General features: G+C 30.4%; 1 long non-coding RNA gene across 6 annotated transcripts; it reads right to left on the reverse strand.

Annotated features, from left to right (window-relative positions):
- Positions 1-14,342: 14,342 nt before the first annotated feature.
- On the reverse strand, positions 14,343-19,687 carry LOC107842823. Of its 6 annotated transcripts, none has more exons than XR_007044766.1 (7): positions 18,757-19,687; positions 18,155-18,427; positions 17,846-17,927; positions 16,396-17,691; positions 16,196-16,286; positions 14,742-14,845; positions 14,343-14,606 (listed from the first exon to the last, which is right to left on the reverse strand). It is a non-coding gene; the product is annotated as an uncharacterized LOC107842823 (long non-coding RNA). The 6 variants fall into 6 exon arrangements; XR_007044767.1 differs by having other exon boundaries at positions 16,196-17,131; positions 17,586-17,691; positions 18,757-19,685; XR_007044764.1 differs by having other exon boundaries at positions 17,033-17,691; positions 18,757-19,683.
- Positions 19,688-22,138: the final 2,451 nt, after the last annotated feature.

Genomic DNA, 22,138 nt, shown 5'->3' on the forward strand with positions numbered 1-22,138 from the left:
TTTTGTCCAACTACATATAGAGAAGAAATTTCAACCATTTTAATAATCCTATTTCTCCATCATTAAAACAAAATTAATTTTTAACCCACGTTTGTGGGTTTCAACGTTCAACCTCTACTTAATTTTATGGTAGGGACTTTTTTCAACTCGTGCATATATTTGTAAGGCATGAGCTCTACTTTTAATTTATGCTCACTTTCAACACACAAGGCTCCATTTTCAACCTTGTTCACTTATAATATAGGGCTCCAATAAGATCAACTCATACTTTTATTTTTAACGTATATTGCTCTAATTTTTAACCTATGTCAGCTTTTAATCATGGTAAGCAACAATGATATATGAAGATTATGTGAAGAAGAAGAACAAGATTGGCTTGCCAGAAAATTCAGAACAAGGGGAGATTTGTAAGGATTTACCATGAATATCCTACTTTACATGACTTTCTACCATAATTAGAGTTATTTTGCTTGATAGAAACAAGTTTCCTTGTTGGAAAAGATCTCTTTCCTAGTAGGTTTCTTCTTTCTTAGAGAAAGAATTTTGTAGATCTATAAATAGAAGATCTGTCATCTCAAACTACAACACCATATCATCCACACTATAGTCCTTTAAGAGTTTTATTTAAGGTGAGATTTTATCTTTATTAGTTTTGATACTTTTTAATATTAAGTTTTATATGTAGTCCAATTGGCCAAGCCATATTCAATATTATATTTTTAGTTTAGTTTTTCTTTATCGTTTAATTATCATCTTTATGATTTGCAATGTTAAGCTCCCGCATGACACGCTCTCAATTTTAAATTCAATAAGTGACATTAAAGCCTACGGTTCAAGGTCCAATGGTTTAGTGAAACGAGGTTGAAGACAAGTTAAAGGCAGTTCAAATCAATTTGCAACTAATTTGATAATAATGAAGATTTTTGTCCAACTATTGTGGAGAAGAAATTTTAGTCATATTTTCAATAATCCTGCTGCTCTATTATTTAAACAAAATTGATTTTTAACCCATGTTTATGGTCTTCAACTTTCAACCCCTGCTTACTTTAATACTAGGGCTCCTTTCAACTCGATCATATATTTTTAATGCATGAGCTCCACTTTTAACCTATGCCAACTTTCAATGCGCAAGACTCTACTTTTAACTCTGCTCACTTATAACACAAGGCTCCAAAAAAATCAACACATGCTTTATTTTTAACGCATTGGGCTCCAATTTTTAACCCATGTTAATTTTTAATCATGGTAAGCAGCAGTGATATATGAAAATTATGTGAAGAGAAGATCAAGATAGATTTACCATAAAATTCAGTCCAAGGGAGATTTGTTAGGATTTTCCTTGACTTTCCTACTTTACATGATTTTCTAGCATAGTTAGAAATTACTTTTCTTAATGGAAAAAGGTTTTCTTGTTGGAAAAGATCTTTTTCCTATTAGGTTTCTTCTTTTTTAGAAAAAGGATTCTGTAACTCTATAAATAAAAGATCTCTTTTCTCAAACCACCACACCATATCATCAACAATGTAGTTCTTTAAGAGTTTCGTTTAGGGGAAGATTTTATCTCTCAGTAATTTTTATAATTTTTAATATTAGGTTTTATATTTAAGCCAATTGGCCAAATCATATCCAATATTATGTTTTTTAATTTAGCTTTCTTTGTCATCTAAATTATCATCTCCATAATTTGCAATTTTAAGTTCTCGCATGACGCCCTTTCGATTTCTAACCCAACACTTAGGAACATTAAAAAGAAACTTACCGTTTTGTCCTTTTTTGTAAACATTGTTTTTACAAGAATCTGTTGAGTTAATTTGATAATGTGAACCGTTGTATATAACTTTGTTTAGTTTGTTGTTCTTGAACTTAATCTTGGTCTAGTTTCTTATTAGGAATCAAATTCCATTCAAAATAATAATAATAATAATAAAGATATTGTTGGGAAGTGAAGAACTCAAATATTATACACGAAATCACACCCCCTTCAATTTTAAATGACTAAAGACGAAGTATGCAAACAGGGGTTGACCTAGAATGAAACCCTCTGCAAAAAATTATATTATATATATAAAATATTTTAAAAATTTTCTTATGTATGTTTATAGATTTTAAGCCCCCAAAATAGTAGTATTATAGGTTGACTTTGATCGAGGAAATTCATAATCACCTTGATGTTTCAAGTTCAAATTCTAAACACTATGAGTTATTTTTCAAATATTTTCAATAAAAATTTTGGATCTGTCAATGTATGCAGACCTCAAAAAATTAGCTCATTTTCTCTTTATAATTTTCATCCTATTATAAATATATTACCATATATAGTGAATGTCTACTTTACCATATATAATGAATGTCTATTTCACCATATATAGTGAATGTCTATTTATGGAAAAGTTAGAAACCCTAAGGTTAGTTTTCACCTATAAATAAATGGGTTTTCCTTCATTGTAGTTAACTCCTTAATAATCCCTCAAGAGAAATAAGAATTACTCTCTATTCTCTCTCTACTATTCTTCTTGTATTTACTTTATATTTTATAACACGCTATCTGCACAAGACTCTGCCAAGACAAAGTGAGATTATAAATCTAAAGGTAATTTCAAGGTTAGTGATTTCGTATATTATTTATCTTTTGCTACTAATGATATAATTATTGTTGAATTTGAGGAAAAATAATTGGTTTGGAACCACTTATGCTTTAAATTTGTTTATGAAGAACAATATTGTTAAAAGATATGATAAAGAATTTAAATTTCATCTCATTAAGAGGGTAAGTCATTGGGTTAGAAGTTCTAATGCACCATGATGATAAGATGTTGGGTTCAAATTTCATCGAATATATGCCTAAGACGTCTTTATATGGATAAGATATTGAAATTGAATCTCAATATACCATATTGGTAATATTATGATGGCTAAGGCAATATGGGTGTTTGTGAAAAGTCATAAGACACGTCCCACTGAATATGTTTCATTCTCAGAAGTGAATGTGGTAGCGATGCATAATATGTCTAAAAGAAGACAAGTGATTGAATGTACGAATATACACGTAGAGGGAAAATATGATAATGATCATCAAAAGTGATGATATTTTTACACTCATATTATGATCATAAGATATGTTAGAGAAAAATTTTCTACATCATATGTATGCCTCAATTTTCTCCTGAAGTAGCAATATCTTAAAAGAAGTTCTAAGCTATCATAATTTGATATTCTTAAGACACGATTATATTTCATTCTTGGGGAATGAGAACTTTTGATTATTATAAATACAGATCTAGACCTTGAGGGTAAATGTGACTGTCTATAAATTCGAACATGCTCGTGGTTGTAAGGAAATCACAATCCACCTTCGAAAGAGGCAAAATAATTGTGAAGAGTTATTTTAAAATTTACTTCTGAAGTAGTAAATCTGAAATTTATTCATGTCATAGTAAACAAGACGTTTACTAAAGTAAAAGGTACATGTCATAGTAAATTTAAAGCTTGCTAGAATAAAAATTCATAAATTGACATGAACAATTGCGACATCTGAAAGATGTGCATACTGAGTATTGAGTATATTTGAAAAATTAAAAGAATTCTTCATTACTTCTAATGTTTCTTGTTCTCGTGATAAGCTAGTTGAACCAACTAATTTTGGGATTGGTTCCCTTAAAATTTAGAAAATATAAAAGGTGAATATGGGCTCATTCACATGTCATGTTATATATTACGATGCATCGATATAAGATAATCACTTGTACGTTATTGTCAATCTGCAGTTTGACATTCATAAAGTTACTTGCTCAATATAAATTGAGTTAAGAACTTAATTTTCAGATTGTTTAATCAAGACAATTCATCTTAATGATGATGGTTTGTCATTGAATATCGTCAATAAATAGCTGAACCACTGCTAATGAGAACAAAATTCATGTGTCGGTTTGAAACATTATATACAAAATTACTTGCATGCATCAAATCAATAAATTATGATTAATTTCTCCTCAAAGTTGGTTCTGAGTCAGAAACTACATGTTGTCCGTCTAATAATTTTGATGTGCGGTATACGATTAATGAATATACTATAATGCATAAAGATGGATTCCTGAAAGAAGATGGAGGATGTATATTAGTTTTCCTAACATAAGGGAGAGATTATAAGCAGCTATAAAATATGTTAAGAATTATCATCAGATCCTCGTTCAAGAGATAATTCAAGTCAAATGTCGAAAGCATCTCATATTTAAGTTGCAAGTGCTCCTATTTTGTATCCCTGAAGGACAAGGTCTATGCATGCGTGAAGCGTGATAGACCAATCGATTCCAAATGAAATAATCCTTGAAAAAGATACGGAGCAAATAATCATAATAAAAAGGCAATGTGTTCTTAAAGATCCTACGACATATCAGTTCATGAAACCTTATGAGAGGTTCAGGTACCTAAAAATAATAAAGTGATGAGATCTCAAAATGTTATGTCACACTGTGAACCGATACAAAACTATATATCATCAATGATATGTTTGACACAATATTTGTGCAATATTGTGAAAGATTACGTGGATCTGAATTCTACGTCTATTAAGCATGCTGACATAGAAATATTTATCAAGTGATATGAAAGGATGCGTCTTGATAAGCATAACACTTATTTAATTTGCAGTTCAAACACTAGAAGATGTCACATAGAAAAAGTTGGATATTGTCACTTGACAAAAATCTATATGAAAATACCTAAAGGTTTCAAAAAGCCTGAAGCATATAAAGTTTCTGAAAAATTTATTTACTATCCTTATAAGGGATAAACTGATAGTTTGAATATTATTGAAACTTTTGGAGAGTTTTCAAAAGAAATAGAATATTTGCTTAAATGAGAAACATGCATAATTGAACAAGGATCCATTCCGATCTAAAAAAAATGAGGAACTCTTTGGTCCTGAAGTATCATATCTTGGTGTAATTGGTGCACTAATGTATCTTGCAAATATTGCAAGGCATGATATAACCTTTTTTGATTAATTTGTTAGCAAAGTATAGTTTTGCTCTTGATAGGAGACATCGAAACGAGATCAAACATATGAGCTTATTTATTCTAAAGATTGCAGTCCCGATCTTGTTGGTCATGTTGATGCTAGGTACTTATCTGACCCGTATAAAGTTCGATCTCAAATAAGTTATGTGTTCATATGTGGGGGGTACTGTCATATCTTGGAGATATACAAAGTAGTCTATCTAGCCACTTCATCGAACCATGCTGAGACAATAGTTATTCATGAAGCAACCTGAGAATGTGTGTGGTTGAGGTCCATGATACATCTTATTTGAGAAAAACGTGATTTGAAATGTGACAAGTACCTATAATTCTTTTTATGAGGATAATGCAGCATGCACAACACAACTTACGGGAGAACTCAAGGAAAATAGAACGAAGCACATTTCGCCAAAGCTTTTCTATTCACACGAGCTACAAAAAAATGGTGATATTAACGTGCAATATATTTGTTCAAGTGATAATGTGGTTGATTTATTCACTAAGTCCCCTCCAATTGTAACTTTCAAGAAGATGGTGCATAAGATCGGGATGCAAAGGTTCAAGGATGTTCTTATTAGGGGAATTAATACGCGTTGTACTCTTTTTTCCTTATGAGATTTTGTCCCAATGAATTTTTCTTGTAAGGTTTTTAATGAGACAACCTATTACGTATTGTTAGAGATGTGTACTTTTTTTCCTTCACTAAATTTTTTTTCCACTGAATTTTTTCTAGTAAGATTTTAACGAGGTACATTATCTGTCAATTAAATATTTAAGGGGGGTGGGGTGTTATAAATATATTTGCATATATAGTGAATATCTTTTACCATATATAATGAATGTTTATTTCACCATATATAGTAAATGTCTATTTATAAAAAAATTAGAAATCTCGAGGTTAATTTTTCTCTATAAATAAATGAGTTTTCCTTCATTGTAATTCACTACTCAAAAATCTCTCAAGAGAAATAAGAATTACTCTCTATTTTCTCTCTAATCTTCTACATTATTTACATGGACATAGAAGATTTTATAATTTTCAAACATGGACAATTAACGTTATGTTATAATTTCTTCTTCTTTTTTTCTTTCGTCAAAGTTTTCCAACAACCCTAGTTGTCCATGTTTTGATAGAACCTTCCTTAATGTGATTGATATTATAAATTTGTGATACTGTAGCGCATGATTAGAAGGTCGTCATTGACATAATAGTCACTTGAATTTTCACAATTTGGTATTCTTCATTTATTGAATTTAACACGGTTTAGTCAAAAGGTAAAAAGAAAATAGAGAAAAAAATTACTCCCTAATCATAAAATGGTCAAAGAGCATAAGTTTTAGGGAAAAGGCACCCAAACTATATCCGAAAAATTTAAGTCACACTTAAATTATATTAGTGACCTATTACACACCTAAACTATAAAAAAGTGAAACTATTAGCTCCCCGCGACACTTATTCTAAGGCGCATTTTTTTCACTCGTTTTAGGCACGTGAAAAGCAAAAAAAGAAATTAAAAGTTTATTAAAACGCACACGTGTCATTATTCAATTGCATTTTATCAATCAATTATATTTAATTAATTTTTTATTTATATTTATATAATTTTTATTTTCTTTCTTTGCCTTTTAATTTGTTTTTCCTTTTCCTTTTTTACTCTTCATCTCTAACTTATTTCTTCTTTTCTCATTTCTTCCTTCTCCATTTCTTATTCCTTACCTTCTCTCAACCTCCATCAATTCATCAATGACTTCACAAATTCACTTACCCGTTTATTTTTTTTTCCTTTATTATTACAAGTAGGAAGAAATTTGTTATTAGTGTTATGTCCTTTTGATTTTGTTAGAACCAAATGTGGGTTACTGAATTTTGGCCCCAACTAGAAGCGCTTAAACTATTTCTGCTTGGAGCAGTAATGATTTTTGTTTTGTATTAAGTCTTTAAGACATACTTTTACTTAATATAATCCCATCAGTTACCAAAAAAAATACGAGTTGGATTCGAACCCATAACCCACATTTCAATTTATAATTGATATTTCTCTATGAATCTGGGTATTATTTAGACGAAATTTACTCAATTTTAATTTAAATTAGATTGTGGGTTTTTCGAATTTTACAAAATTCGATTATGGGTATCTTGAATTTCACGAGTTGGATAGTGGGTTGTTCGAATTTTACAAAATTGAAATGTGGGTATCTTGAATTTCATGAGTTGGATTCTGTGTTTCTTGCATTTTACTGAATTGTATTGTGGGTTTCTCGAATTTTGCAAATTGAATTTTAAATTTATCAAATTTTATGAAGTTGAGTTATGAGTTTCTTACATTTACGAATTGAATTGTAAATTAGTTGAATTTTATTGAACTGAGTTGTGGGTTTCTTGAATTTTCAAGAATTGAGTTTTGTGTTTGCATTTTACGGTCTGGGTTATGATTTGCTCGAATTTTATCGAATTGGGTTGTGGGTTTCTAGAATTTCACAAAAAATGGCGAAGATTGTGAAATAGTGAAAGGATTGAAGTGATTTTATTTGTCTGATTCGGATTGCTTTGATCTGATTGAATCTGTTTGTTTATCAGTAAATTGGCTTTGCCCAGATTTTAACTAAAAGAAGAAGGATTGAAAATGATATTTTTTAAAATTCACTTTTAAAAAAGAAAGAAAAATAATTTAAATTTAAAAAAAAAAAAGAAAAAAGAAGAATTTATGAAAATATAAATTTATTATTTTTTCGGATGATGCTGACGTGGTGCTGATGTGGCGCTGACGTGACAGCGCGCATAAAACACCACACCGAATGCAAGTGGTGTAATGTCTGACAGAGTGTAAAAAGTATCACTTTTTTATAGTTGAGGTGTGTAATAGGTCACTAGTATAATTTAGATATGACGTAGACTTTTCGGATATAGTTTAGAGTGGAAACGATGTCTTTTCCCTAAATTTTAAAAGTAACTTTTTAACTCCATATCATAAACATGTTTACACAAAATGACACTGAATTAGTAGATGTTAAAATTTTCGAGCACTATGATGACTAGAGATGTATAATTATTACTTTTATTCCAAATTATGTGAATTATTTGATTGGGCAGAGAGTATAAGGATAAACATGTTCACATAAAGTAAGACTGAACAAGTAGATGTTAAAGATTTTCGAGCACTATAGTGATTAGAGATGAACTGATAATTAGCAAAAAATAATTATTATTTTTATTCCAAATTATGTGAATTATTTGATCGGGCAAAGAGTATAAGGATAAATTTGATATGGAGAAAAATATTTTTAAAATTCATATTTAATTGGTCAAATTACTTTTAGAAATATTTTTATTTAAAAAGAACAAGTTATTTAAAAATTAGAGCGCTGCATTAAACAGTTTTCAAAAATGTCACTTCATCTCAAGCTTATTATCTCTTTTTCTCAGACACAACTTCCCAATCCGTACCCCTTGAGCACCTCCACCCAGACCCATTCTCCACCCTCATAATAATTTTTAAAATTATATATAAATACTCTTAATAATTTATTTTTGCTAATTTATTGAATATGAATTTTAAAAAAAAAAATCAAGAAAATAGATTTAGTGTCAAACAAATCCTTAAAAGAAAAAAAAATGTAGAAATTGTGAAATTATCTTAGTAAGAAGAAGACAAAATTTTAAAAATTAAATTATTTTTTAATATAAATGGTAAGTACCATTCATATTGAAAAAGACCAAAGAAAATCAAGATAGACCGACACAAAATTCCCTATTATTGTGTCAAATTAGAGTCTCCATAATTTCCTCTGTCATGTAATTCTTCTAAATTCTGTACTGAAATTCACAATTTATTGAGTTCAGTCAAAAAGAAAATTGTACTTTTGTGTTTTAGGTTGTTTAGGTTCATGCATCTTATCGAACGTTCCCACGGACATGGAGTACCATATACAGTAGAACTAACAAAGATAATACTCTGGGGTTGTTTTGTTGGATGTATTAAAAGAATATGAATAAATTACTTAAAATTGCATCTTAACTTTTTATTATTACTTAAAATTTTATTCCACTAAATTAATTACAAAAATTTCTACTAAGATATAAAACCCTAATGTTTGCTGATACATTACAATCCACTCCATTTTTGCGCTTCCTGCTCCTCAAAACTCACCCAAAATCATGGTGAAATATCTTACAAATTCATCAATTTTAAATTACAATCGTGTTATCAACTTATCATCCACTACTTCAACGTATTCAAGTTTCAACTTTCAATCACAACCTCCATTAATTTTTTTCTTCAAATTTATTTTGAAGGTTAATTTGTTTTCATAACTTTTTTTTTTTTTTTTTAAGTTTAATAGTTGAGAAATTGAAGTCAATCTATTGTTGATTTTTTATTTTTTCAATCTTTTAAGATTATTAATAGACAAGGACCATTCTTTAGTGTCGGTCTTACTCAATTAGATCTTAAAACTCCAATTGAAATTGATGTTGGATTTGTGCTAGGGCATTTTAAGCATCGTAATAATTCGAATATGAAGAAGAAATTACGGGAGGATACTGATAGTAGCCATAAAAGTCTATTGTTGTATCGACAAAGTAGAAAAGAACACAAGTTACAAAAAGAAATCATTTATCAAAGGTATGAATTATATATTTTGAAGTGAATCCAATACATAAGTATAATACACTGAGACATTGCATGGTTTCCAATACATATTGAAATTTACATGTGAGTTAGATTCTTTTTTAACATCTGATACATTCACTTTACTGAGTTTGATACATAATTCTAAGGTTTCTGATACATAAAACATTGCAGGCTTTCTGATACATACAAATATTTATATGTGTTTTGGTTCTTGTAATACCTGATACATTAATATGCCGAGTACATATATTCGATTTTAACGACATATTGCATTATTTTATGATACATAATAAGAAATTGCATGTAATTTGGGTTAGTTTACACCTGATACATTCAACATACTTGTTATGATGCATAGATCAATTTTTAAGAGATTTATCATTATATCTGATATATACTAAATTTTGAAATTGTTATGAATTGTTTTGCAACTGATATATTCAAAATATTGAATATAACTGATACATATGTATTGTATTTATAGTTCATCTAAAATTACATGTTGTATCTAATGTATTATCATCAATTATATGTTTTGGATTAGATACGTATAAATTTTCCTGACATTTTTTGTTGATATAGTTTTGTATTTTGTGCACATTTTGATTTTAGAGCATTTGGGAGAATTATGATTGGAGAATGTTAATTATGTTGATTTAAACTTTCATTATGAAGTTGTTACTATTTTTTAGGGATTCAAGAGGCATATCTCAATCAAAATCCTATTAATTGCTCTATCATTTAATTTCATACCATTATTTTCCTTTTTTATAATCAATTAGTTTGGTAACTATGTATCTGTCGGTTATGTATCGGGACCAAACTTATGTATCATATCCGAGATATTAAGTAATTAATATAAAAATTGGGAGAGAGAGTAATTAGGTAGCAAAGTGTTGGTATTTATGTTGTTTACCCAAAAAATAATGCATGTATTAGCTCTATATAATATTTTCTCCGTTACATTTTAATTGATCCTCTTTTTAAAAATATTTCTTTCAATTTAGTTGTCCGTTTAATGAAGTCAAGAAAATTTTATCATGTTCTTTCAATATTATCCTTATTATTAAATGGCTAAACAGTGCGTATATACTCAAGTTTATAATTTTAAAGTATAATTAATAATGTTAATTTGGTAAAATAAATCTCTTTCTTAAGAGGTGTGCCAAGTCTATAAGGTCAACTAATATGAAATGAAGGGAGTACTAATATCTTATTTGGTGCACTTTTTCAACTTATGTACACTCTATTGTGTATTATGTTATGCATAATTAATACATGAAAAATCGTTGGTATTACCAATGCAAGCAACTTTAATGCATGTATTAGAATGGGTAAAGACACAACAGCCCTTCAAACCTTTTCTATATTATTTTCATTATATTTGTGTAGTGTACTTTTGTAAAGAGTTTTTTTATTTTTAACACATCAAACCAAATATTGTATAAGAAATAATTTTAGTATAGCTAATGCAAGCATAATTAATAATTGTATTGTTAATGTAAACATTACTAATACATTATATTTCAAAAAATATATAAATTAAATTTTTTATATCTTGTTTTTTAAACTTCACACACAAGATATAAAAAATTTAATTTATATATTTTTTGAAATAAAGATATTATTTTTGATTATCGATTCAAAATAAATATAATTAGAGCCAAAAGAAAAAAGAAGATAAAAAAATAGAAGAAGTAACAAATAGTAATTAAAATAAGATACATATAATTACACGTATATAATACCACTGATTAAGAAGAAGATGAGACTACCTTTTTACATAAAAATACTACAAACACTCTGCTATCTGTTATTGTCTTCGGTATTCAGTATCCGCATTGAAACTCGACTAATTCAAATTTGCGTCGGATAAATCAGGATAGCGCTCCCTACTAAATTTTTTTTTTCATAATTAGGACTCTTTATATTTAGTCCTAATAGGACGTGAAGCCCTATCCGACGCGAATTTGTAGTTCTTAATAAGTTGAAGAGGAGTAATATCATGTTTAGTTACCTCTTCCAATTCTTCTTCCACCTATCTCTTCCTTTCCTAATACAAGCAAAAGTAGTGGTAGAAGTAGTAGGCAAGTGAATTTGTGAATTACAAATCAAACTTGATAATTTTCCCGCCAAAATCTGCCGACCCAAACAGAGTTAGAGCCGCCGATTTTGAAATGTCAAATATACGCGGTCTTACGTAGGGCCACGTCATACAGCTCAAACGCTTAGTCGGTGCCACCCCATACTTCACTGTCAATTATTTCTTCTTCATTTTTTTAATAATTATTTTTTAAGAAAAGATGAAAAATATAATATCATGTAAAACTATTTTAATAATTACAAGTACAATATTTAAATATTTGTTAGTATAAAGTTTTATGAATAACCGTTGTGATATAATATTGAGACTACTCTATGCTTAATTAAAGATATCAGATTTAAGTCTTGAATATACATTAAATTAATCGAAATTTTAATATTGGAATGAAAAATTTTAAAAAAATAAAGTTTTATGAATATAATATTCTATTCTCTGGATTGATGTGACACAAGACTATTTTGTTGGTCAATAATGCTGAATAATTCCATTTCTATTGGACTTTCATCATTTTCAAATTATTTAAATTTCCCACCATAAAATCGACTAAATTATTTAAAATTAAAATTTACTCGCAACTGATACCAATATGTCAGTCAAATTAAGTACTGTACTACTTATATTTTAACTCTATATATACTCAAATATTTTCATACTCACAGAAAATAGAAAATAGAAAATTGAAATGCTTTTTTTTTTTTTTAAATTACGTACTTTTTTCATTTAGTTTGTTCGTTTTACTTTTTTTTCAGCATATCTCTTATTTATTGTGTCTTATCTTTTTTGAAACTCTTTAATTCTACTTTTTCACATGAAAATATTAAAAACTACAACTTTAAAGGACATTTCAATGCAATTATATATGCTTTTTGTTTAAGACACAAGATTTAAATATTTTTTTAACTTTCTTTTGCATCAAGTCATAATCCGACAAAACTCAATTTATTTGATCTATTTTCATTTGATATAGAGTTTAAGAAAATAGAAAGGACTTTTGAATTATGTCATTTTAAGTTAACAATATTTTAAATATATCAAAATATTATTTAATCTATACTCTTATATATGTCATGAGAAAGTTTGAATTAAAATGGTGCTAGAAATGAAGGAGATTTTCTATTTGAAATATATGAAAAATAAAATAAAATTGAAACGGTGAAATATATAGCTGTGGGATTAGTTTATTTTATATTTGAAAAATCAAAAATTCAAATTGGAAGGTTCTAACCACTAGCGTGGGTCACTAACGTGGGTATTTTTAAATTCCCTCATTCTTTGTCTAATAACACTACAAAATCTCCCACTCCCTCTCTTCCCACGTTTAAACTTCCACAATTTTCAGTAAACACGTTCTCTATTTTTCCTCCACAAATACACTAAATTTCTCTACAAAAATACTTCTTGTATTAAGCAAAATTAGAATACAATTTTTGTTTAGTAGAATTATGAACATGGAGGAAGAATTATGTACAACACCAAAGAATCAAGAATGTAGAATACAAGCTCCCTTAGAGTGTCCACCTGCTCCAAGAAAGAAAAAGAGTGAGAATAGAGCAGCAACAAAGAGGTACCAGCAGCAGCAGCTGCAGCTCAAGAATACTGTCTACTTTAACCCTCCTGATCTTGACTATTTTTTGCGGGTGGAGCTAGAGTTCTAGTTATGACTTATGAATTCGGCAATTCAGTAATTTTGGCTGAAAATACTCTGAACTAAGGATCGAGTTGTCTTTTCTAGAATTCAGTAAGCTATTTTTTCTAAAATTAGTTATAAGATTGTTTTTTAGAATCTAGAATCTAATAAGTTATATATTTTTAATAGAATATAAAATTTATAAATTTAAAATTCTGAATTCGTGTGCTCTATATAGTAAGATTTTATGGTTGCTTAATTATGTAGGACGTCAAGAACTGTCTTAGCTAGGTTGTAAAATAGCATAGCTGTATGTAAGTTTATTTTTCATGAGTTTTGTCTTCTTTTTTTCTCTTTAATTTACCCTTTGGGTGATGTATGTTAAAGTTTCAGAGTGAGAAGTTTGGACATGATAACTTCATGAAATTTTATATTGTGAATGGTTGGAAAATTTTCAGTTGGTATAGTCTTGGCATTTATATTACTTCGAAATCAGTATTTATGAATATTTTAAGAGGTAATTACTTCAAAATCAGTATTTATGAATATTTTAAGAGCTAAATTAGCCAGTACTTTCACTTGTTATTTTTTTTTTGTGTGTATACTAGATGGGCGTGGTCCGTGCCCAAAATTATATATTTCAAATGGGGAATATTTATATGGTCATTTGGTTAAGAAGGATACCAGTATAAAAAGTAATAACAGAAAAACAAAATATATATGATAGAATATAGTGCTACCTCTGTCTTTTTAACATAGTACTACCTCTGTCTTTTTTTTTTTCTCGAAACCTCACATCTCATGTGAATTTGATGAATGTGAAACTCTCATTATTTTTTTTAAATCTTCAATATAAAGGGAGACCTTTGAGGAAAATCTCGAAACCTCACATCTCATGTGAATTTGATGAATGTGAAACTCTCATTATTTTTTTTAAATCTTCAATATAAAGGGAGACCTTTGAGGAAAGAGATAATCTTTTTCTATATAATTGAACTTTTAGGAATTATTACAAACTTGCAATGTTGTATCTTTATTGGAGCTCCTTCTAAAGAGGTTGGAGTTAGACTTTCAATTCGATGTGTTCCGATCAAATCTTTAACGACAATTCCTGTAAATGCACCACTTTCATATTTGGGCAAGTGTTGGTAAAAAACTGCTTTAGATAGGGTTATCATCGAGAACTCTTCTCCTTGTTTACTTCATTTATGTGAGGAATAACCGATATCTGCAGAAAACATTCACCAAAAATTAGTCAATAAGATCCAACAGATTAATACTCCACAAAAATGTGCAACTCTTCAGAGTACGTTTAGTATACATAAATTAAAAAAGATTTAGATTATGAAATAAAAAATCGTACCAAAATTTTACTGAACTGGAGGTGAACTACCGGAGCTTGGTGACTTCATGTTATATGCCATAGCAATTGTGTATACTCCCAAAAAAATGGTCATATTCAGATGTCTACAAATAAAAAGATAACGTATGTAAAATCTGTCAATCTACATTACATATTAAACCGTTTAAATCATATCTACTACTTCATTTTTAGAAAAAAAAAATCGATACTTGAAATAAACGCCAGAGTATTGACACTTTTGTTTATATGGGCGAGAAGTTAGATTCATCGTCTTCGTAAGGATATCCTAAAATAACAACAAAATTGAATCAGATCGCTAGACAAATTTTATAAGTCACTTAGCTACTAATCAACACAAATTTTGGGGCAAAGTAATGTGAAGTCCAGCTAAATCAATATAAACAATTCAAGTAGAGTTTGTTTTCTTTGAACTAAGAGGAAAGTAGTAGTTACAATATCACACCCAAAATATATGGAGGAGAAAAATAGGGAACCATTAAAAAGCTCAACTTCAGTTATCAAGCATCTTTGTACAATAAGTAAAGTTGATGTTAATAAATTTTGTTGTCTAGCCACTTTTCTAGTGTTGTAGGATGATCTTCACAAATCCTTTTTTTACCAAGTTCAAATCAACTTGATGATCACTCCCAAATATAAACAACCTCTAAACACCTATGTCCCTGTTAAAATTAGTTTTGAGCCTAACTCACACTCCAAAAGGTAACCCATGAAGAGGAGGATTGTCCAAGCCTTATAAAGAGACCATCCATCTCATTAACCACTAATGTGGGACTTTCTTTTCACTCTTTTTAACACCCCACCTCACGCTCAGACCTCAATTGGGCGTGGACAATCTCCCCGACATCTCAATTCGGGGGCCAACATTGGATAAGAATGGGCCCTGCTCTGATACCCTGTTAAAATTGATCTTGGGTCTAACTCACACCCCAAAAGCTCAACATTGGGTGAGAATGGCCCCCCTGAGAATGGGCCCTGCTCTGATACCATCTAACTCACAGGCCAAAAGCTAGCTCATGAGGAGGAAGATTGCCCAAGCCTTATAAAGAGACCACTATCATGTTAAAATTGGTCTTGGGCTCATGAGGAGGAGAATTGCCCAAGCATTATAAAGAGACCACCCATCTCATTAACCACCAATGTGGGACTTTCTTTTCAATCTTTTTAACAGTCCCAAACCACGCCCAAAGATTTTCCTGTGGAATTCTCCTAAAACAACAACACATCCAATGTAATCTTATAAGTAAAGTTTGGAAAGGGCAAAGTATATGTGGATTTTATCCCTATCTTGTTATCTCCACTTGACCCTCAGCTGCAGGAAAAAACATATCAAACAGATCAAAAAAAGAAACAATAGAAGGTTGAGACAAAATCACGACACCAAGATAGTAGTATTTGAAATAATCACGTGGGTAGTATCAATTCTCAAGATCAACCTTCTCTAAAGCCTTGTCAATACTCTCATGCGTCATTTGCATTGTCTTATTTTGCAAATCAATATAGAGAATGAGATTCCACCAACATTACCTGTAACAATTTGAAAATAGTTGATTATTCGATAAGCAAAAAGCATATTTTATCATACTTACATGGCACGATTCTTCACGATAAGATCAAATAGTTATAGTAGCTCTACCTATCGTTAAAGAATTCTCTGTATAGCAGCTCCAATTGGATTATCTTCTTTGTTGCAAACTTTTCATGCGCTATAATCTTTTAAGCCATTTTAAGTGCAATTTTCATAGAAATTACATTATTTGCACATATATCACTCAAACAGTTCAAAATATTGGAATTGCTTTGACTACCAGAAGATAACTATATCATATAACTGTAAGCTATGTAATTCACTTTGCAAGTAAAAATGAAAGTTGGTACACAGAATCCAAGAAGTACACTTCAACAAATTCAACAAATATTGTAGAGTTAATATTTGTAGTTGTTGTCAGTAGTTGATATACTTTGAGTTGATTAAAAATGTAATATGATATCCTTATAAGTTATCACTATCAGTAATCTTGGAGTGAAACATCGACAAACTTGTTGACTCTCAGTTTCAAAACTTAGTTTAACTTCAAAGCAGTTGATATCGCCTCTATTTCACTATCAGTAATCTTGGAGTGAAACATCGACAAACTTGTTGACTCTCAGTTTCAAAACTTAGTTTAACTTCAAAGCAGTTGATATCGCCTCTATTTCTCATGAGACTTCGATTAAACAATAATAACATACTTAGCATGCAATCTCCTATAAGTGAGGTCTGGGGTGCATACGTTAAACCCATTTATGGTTTCTGTTCAGCCAAACCAAGGCTTGCTTAGTACGTTCAACAAACGCTTCACCTGCAACTTCAATTCATTCCTCTCATTCATCTGTAAACCCCCCAAATAAAAATAAGTAGAAATAAATTGGTGGAAAAGCGAAAATCAACCAAAGCATTCATGGAAAAATGAAAATGAATCAAACTATCCTCACAGAAGCCATAGCAGAATATACAAATTTAAACCCAAAATTAAAATAGATAACCCAAGATTGGAAAAATGCAAATTGAAAATTAACAACAGTGAAGCGCGGAAGAGTGTGACAATGACCAAGAAATTTATCGTATCCAACTCTCACAAAGACAACCTGAACAGCAAAATCATCAATTTTGCAATTAAACAATGAATACTCATATGACATGGATGAAATTGAGAAAAAAAGAGTGAGATGTGGTTGAAATGGCGAAATCTGTGGAAGTAAAGTAGTGTTAAAATGAATGCCAGTTGAGTAATACATAGTGCGAAGGAGGAAATGGACTTTTATATCAATTGAGGGCATCATCACCTGGCAACCAAGGTCCCCAAGTCCCAGAATTCTTTCTCCATCAGTCACGATGATGACATGGATTGATCTTTCAGGCCAATTATTCAATACCTCAAGGATCCTCCCCCTGAAAATAAGATATATATTCACACTTTAGTCGAATGTACCTTCACGTGAAAGCAAAAAAACCTCTAATTCGTGATTGTTATACTTTTCTTTCAAACTAATGTATAAACCATATGGACACTTAAAAAGGCTTTCATATTTTTGATACGCCTTACCAACAGTTGAAGTATAGACAGTTGGAAGTAACTCTTCCACATTATCAATAAGAAGATTGTAGAACAACCTTTCATTTCGTTCCTGCAAATTACAACCGCACATAATAAAGGGAAAAGTTAGCGAAAAGGCATGGAAGTAAATTCGAAATTCACCCCAGCTAACAGTGACAAATTCAGAATCAAGGTATTGCATTCAACTTTCAAATGAAAAATCAGAACCAACGCATATTTTCAAGGATACATCTAATTTCATCATGATGACATATTTGTGCAGAGGGACATCAAAGCCTTGTGCTCATGAACACGAACCTGTCAACAATCTCCTAGATGCTGTCAAGTTGCGTTGAGATCCCCATAGTTAATTTTCATCCCCAAAACTCCGTTTCTATGATTTATGAACCCTCCTTTGCTTCAAACTTGAATTTAGGCCGTTAAGTCATCCATCTTAATTTGAATATCCCAAAATAGAGAAGTGGTCAAATAAAGATGAACGGAGGGAGTATCTTGCATCTTTAGCGTGTGGAAACAACAACCAATATGGTGAACCAACTGAGGAAGAGTTAGTCTCTCTTAGTGTTTTTCCTGTTGTAGCACAAAGGAAAAACAACAACTAAGTACTCCAAGTATAATTACTCAGGCATAACATCAAATACCATGGGTGCACAATCCACTTCTAAATTTGTCATTTTTTATAGCTTATCATTACAGTGAAGAATAATATCAGTGGTACGACAATTTACAACAAACATGAAGTGATATTGAGGTATAAATCATGCTTTCCTTCTTTTTTTTTTTTTTATTTTTCTCTTTAAGTAGTTTCTTTGCATAATCAAGATTGTAAATTCAAAAGAAAAAAGAAGTAACTACAGAACTCTCGGCACTTTCAACCTGAGTCATTTTTGGAAACTTACTAGAACCCCTGGCTTCACTGAAATGCCCCAGCTTGAAGTATTGCGATGATAATGACAGACCAACAGATGTATATCCTTTCAATCCTAATGGTTCCCCCTTGGGTGTGGCTGCAATTTGTTCCCTAGATGGAAGACATCTCGCGATGATACCTCATCCAGAACGATGTTTCTTAATGTGGCAGTACCCATGGTATCCTAAAAATTGGGATGTGAAAAAGAAATGCCCGATCCCCTGGTTGCGGATGTTTCAGAATGCCAGAGAATGATGCTCATAAGGTAACTCTTTTAACTAACTTCATTAAGAACCCTTTGTCTCATCTATGTATTCATGTTGGTGCATAAATTCATGTTTCTTATCAAATGTATAGATGTTTAAAAAATTTCAAAGGCATCATATTGTGGGTCACAAACAACATAGAAGTTAAAAGGCAAAGATTAGACGAAAGCAGCACAGTTTAATTGTTAGCACGGAAGAATTTTCTGGTTCTAACGCCAAGAATTTTAGTGAATCAAACTCTTAACTAAAACTACCGGCACAATTCCTTCATAAATCTTTGTTTGTACGAAAGTATGAATTTGTTGAATTAAAGGACTGGAAAAAGAGTTATGTAGTGACACCAAATACTTTTAAAAATTTCACTACTACATAAGAAGTATTCTTCTTCTTTGTTGTGTGTAGTAATTAAACGACTCTGACTTTTGAGTAAACTTTAGTAACTAATGTACGTATCTAGAATAATTCTGCTGTTTTTTCAACTTAAGCATCAGAACCACAGACTCCATTCACACTATTATGGTTGAGACATTAAAATTTGTCCTTATTTTTAATATGCACACACTCACTCAATCACTTATTTTGATCCTTCGATCTTAAAGTTCAGCGCACTTGTCACGAGGGAATCTTAATAGCTCAGGTTGGCTAACTTGTTGGCGAGATTTTGATTCCCCAGATTGTAAATCGCAATTCCCTCTTAAAAAAAAGAAAGAAAGAGTAGCACTTGTCCTTCAAAACTACTATTGGTTGATAGATTAAATTTATGACCTAGAAGACATTGGCTCAAACAATAAATGAAAGCCATAAGTCTCTAGTATCACCCCAAATTATGGTCAAAGTTGTTACGTCATATTCCAACTTTACAGGGATCCTACTATCCCTAAACTCAAATTTAGCATATTTTTGTCATTTTTTGGCCTAATGTGACACCTTTATTACATAAAATGGAGCCCACATCAAAGGTGTCACGCCGTCTAAAATGATTGACAAAAGGTATTATGTTAGCTAAAAAGATTGACAAAAATACGCTAAAATTTAGTTTAAGGGGTAATAGGACCCCGGTGAAGTTGACGTGTGTCGTAACAAATTTGATCATAGTTCGGGGGTACTAGATATTTTTCTTGAATATAAATAAGGTCAAATTTTAAAGATTATATTTATTTATATAAATTATAAAATATGTAATACTCTATTAATGACAATCGCAACTTATTTACTGATATAAACAATAGATAATATCGTTTCTTATCACTTGATTCTCATACTAAAAATAAATGTTTTAATTTATCTGCTCAATTTATGAAATCAAGAGAATTGTATTATGTTTTTTTCTACCCCTTAATGTTAAATAACTATATAAAGTAATAGTATAGATAAATTTAAAATTCCAAATTATCATTAATAAGGTTAATTTAGCAAAATATACCTCTAAGTAAAATTTTCTTAAGGATTGTGTTATATCAACAAAAAGTTAAATAATATGAAACGAATTTAGTAAGAGAGTGATAAAACACGAAAATATGCTCATATGCATGTACATACATATGTATATACACACACTTAGGGGCGGGTTGTTTGGAAATAAGTTATCCCGGAATTACCTATCACAAAATAAGTTATACTAACATGTATGTGTGATAACTTATCTCATCACTGTGATATAAATAGTGCGACAAATAATTTTGAGACTACCTAATACATCTAATTAAACGCAGGATAAATAATCATGAACTTTATCTTTGAATTATTATAATTATACCTCACACCAAATGACTCTTTAATATATATAATACTAAAATAACGATCTTAAAAAATAAGATTGAATTTTTATGATAAATTTATAAAAAAGCATTAATTTGCTTATAAAGTTAATAAACTTAAATAAAATGCTACAAATATCCATATTAAAAAATATTTATTACATATAATATAAAAAGATATTACATAAATATAAGATTTATAAGGATAAAATAGACATTACATGAGATAAAGGAGAGAGTATGATTATTGTTTAATATTGAGGACGGAATTTAATTTTTTAATCAAAGTTGGAGGGTGAAAATGATTTTGAGCGATTAAATTAACAAGTCATTTCTAAAATAGAGAAATAGAAAATCGGTTCATCGGACAAGTCAATTTTTCTAACTTTCATAATCGAGGCGAGATTAAATGTGTGCCATGGAAGCATCATTCTGGCAGGCTTCCTTGGGTGTTTAGTTATGTTTTTCTTCTCATAATTGTATAGTTAACATAGCGTAGAAACTGATGTTGACGTAGAGTTTTACTTTCTCTCTTTATTTTTTTGTTAATTTATGTTTTCATTTCATGAGTGTCTAACCCTTTTACACGAGCAATTCTTTTTTTTCTTTTCTGTATGTAAATTTTTTCTCTAATTACAACAACGATAACATACTCAGTGTATTCCCACCAAGTGGGGTCTAGGGAGGGTAAGTGTACGCAGTTCATACCACTACCTCAAATGTGAGATAAAGAGATTGTTTCCGATAGACCCTCGGATCAAAATAAAACATTCTACGATAAGGAATAGTAATATAAGAAATAGTAAAAGAATAAGATACAAGATAGGGTATAGTACTGTAGGAACAAGAAAAGAACAAGATACAATAGAAATTAACATATCCAATAATACCATAAGCAAGATACTCAAGAAACACACCAAAAGATACAATATTCTAAACTCAGACTAAGCTTCTACCCTAATCCGCCTCCTCCACAACTTCCTATCTAGGGTCATGTCCTCGGTAAGCTGGAGCTGTTCTATATCATGTCTAATCACCTCCCCCCAATATTTCTTCGGTCTACCTCTACCTCGCTTGAAACCATCCTTAGTCAACCTCTCACACCTCTGCACTGGGGCATCCGTGCTCCTTCTCATCACATGACCGAACTATCTCAACCTCGTTTCCCGCATCTTGGCTTCCACCGAAGCCACTCCTACCTTATCTGGAATAACCCCGTTTCTAATCCTATCTTTCCTAGTACACCCACACATCTACCTAAGCATTCTCATTTCCGCCACCTTCATCTTCTGGATGTGGGTCTTCTTAACAGGCCAACACTCTGCCCCATATAACAAATCCGATCTTA

This window comes from Capsicum annuum, chromosome 9 (genome assembly GCF_002878395.1).
Source record: "Capsicum annuum cultivar UCD-10X-F1 chromosome 9, UCD10Xv1.1, whole genome shotgun sequence".
In the NCBI taxonomy this organism is placed as follows: domain Eukaryota; kingdom Viridiplantae; phylum Streptophyta; class Magnoliopsida; order Solanales; family Solanaceae; genus Capsicum; species Capsicum annuum.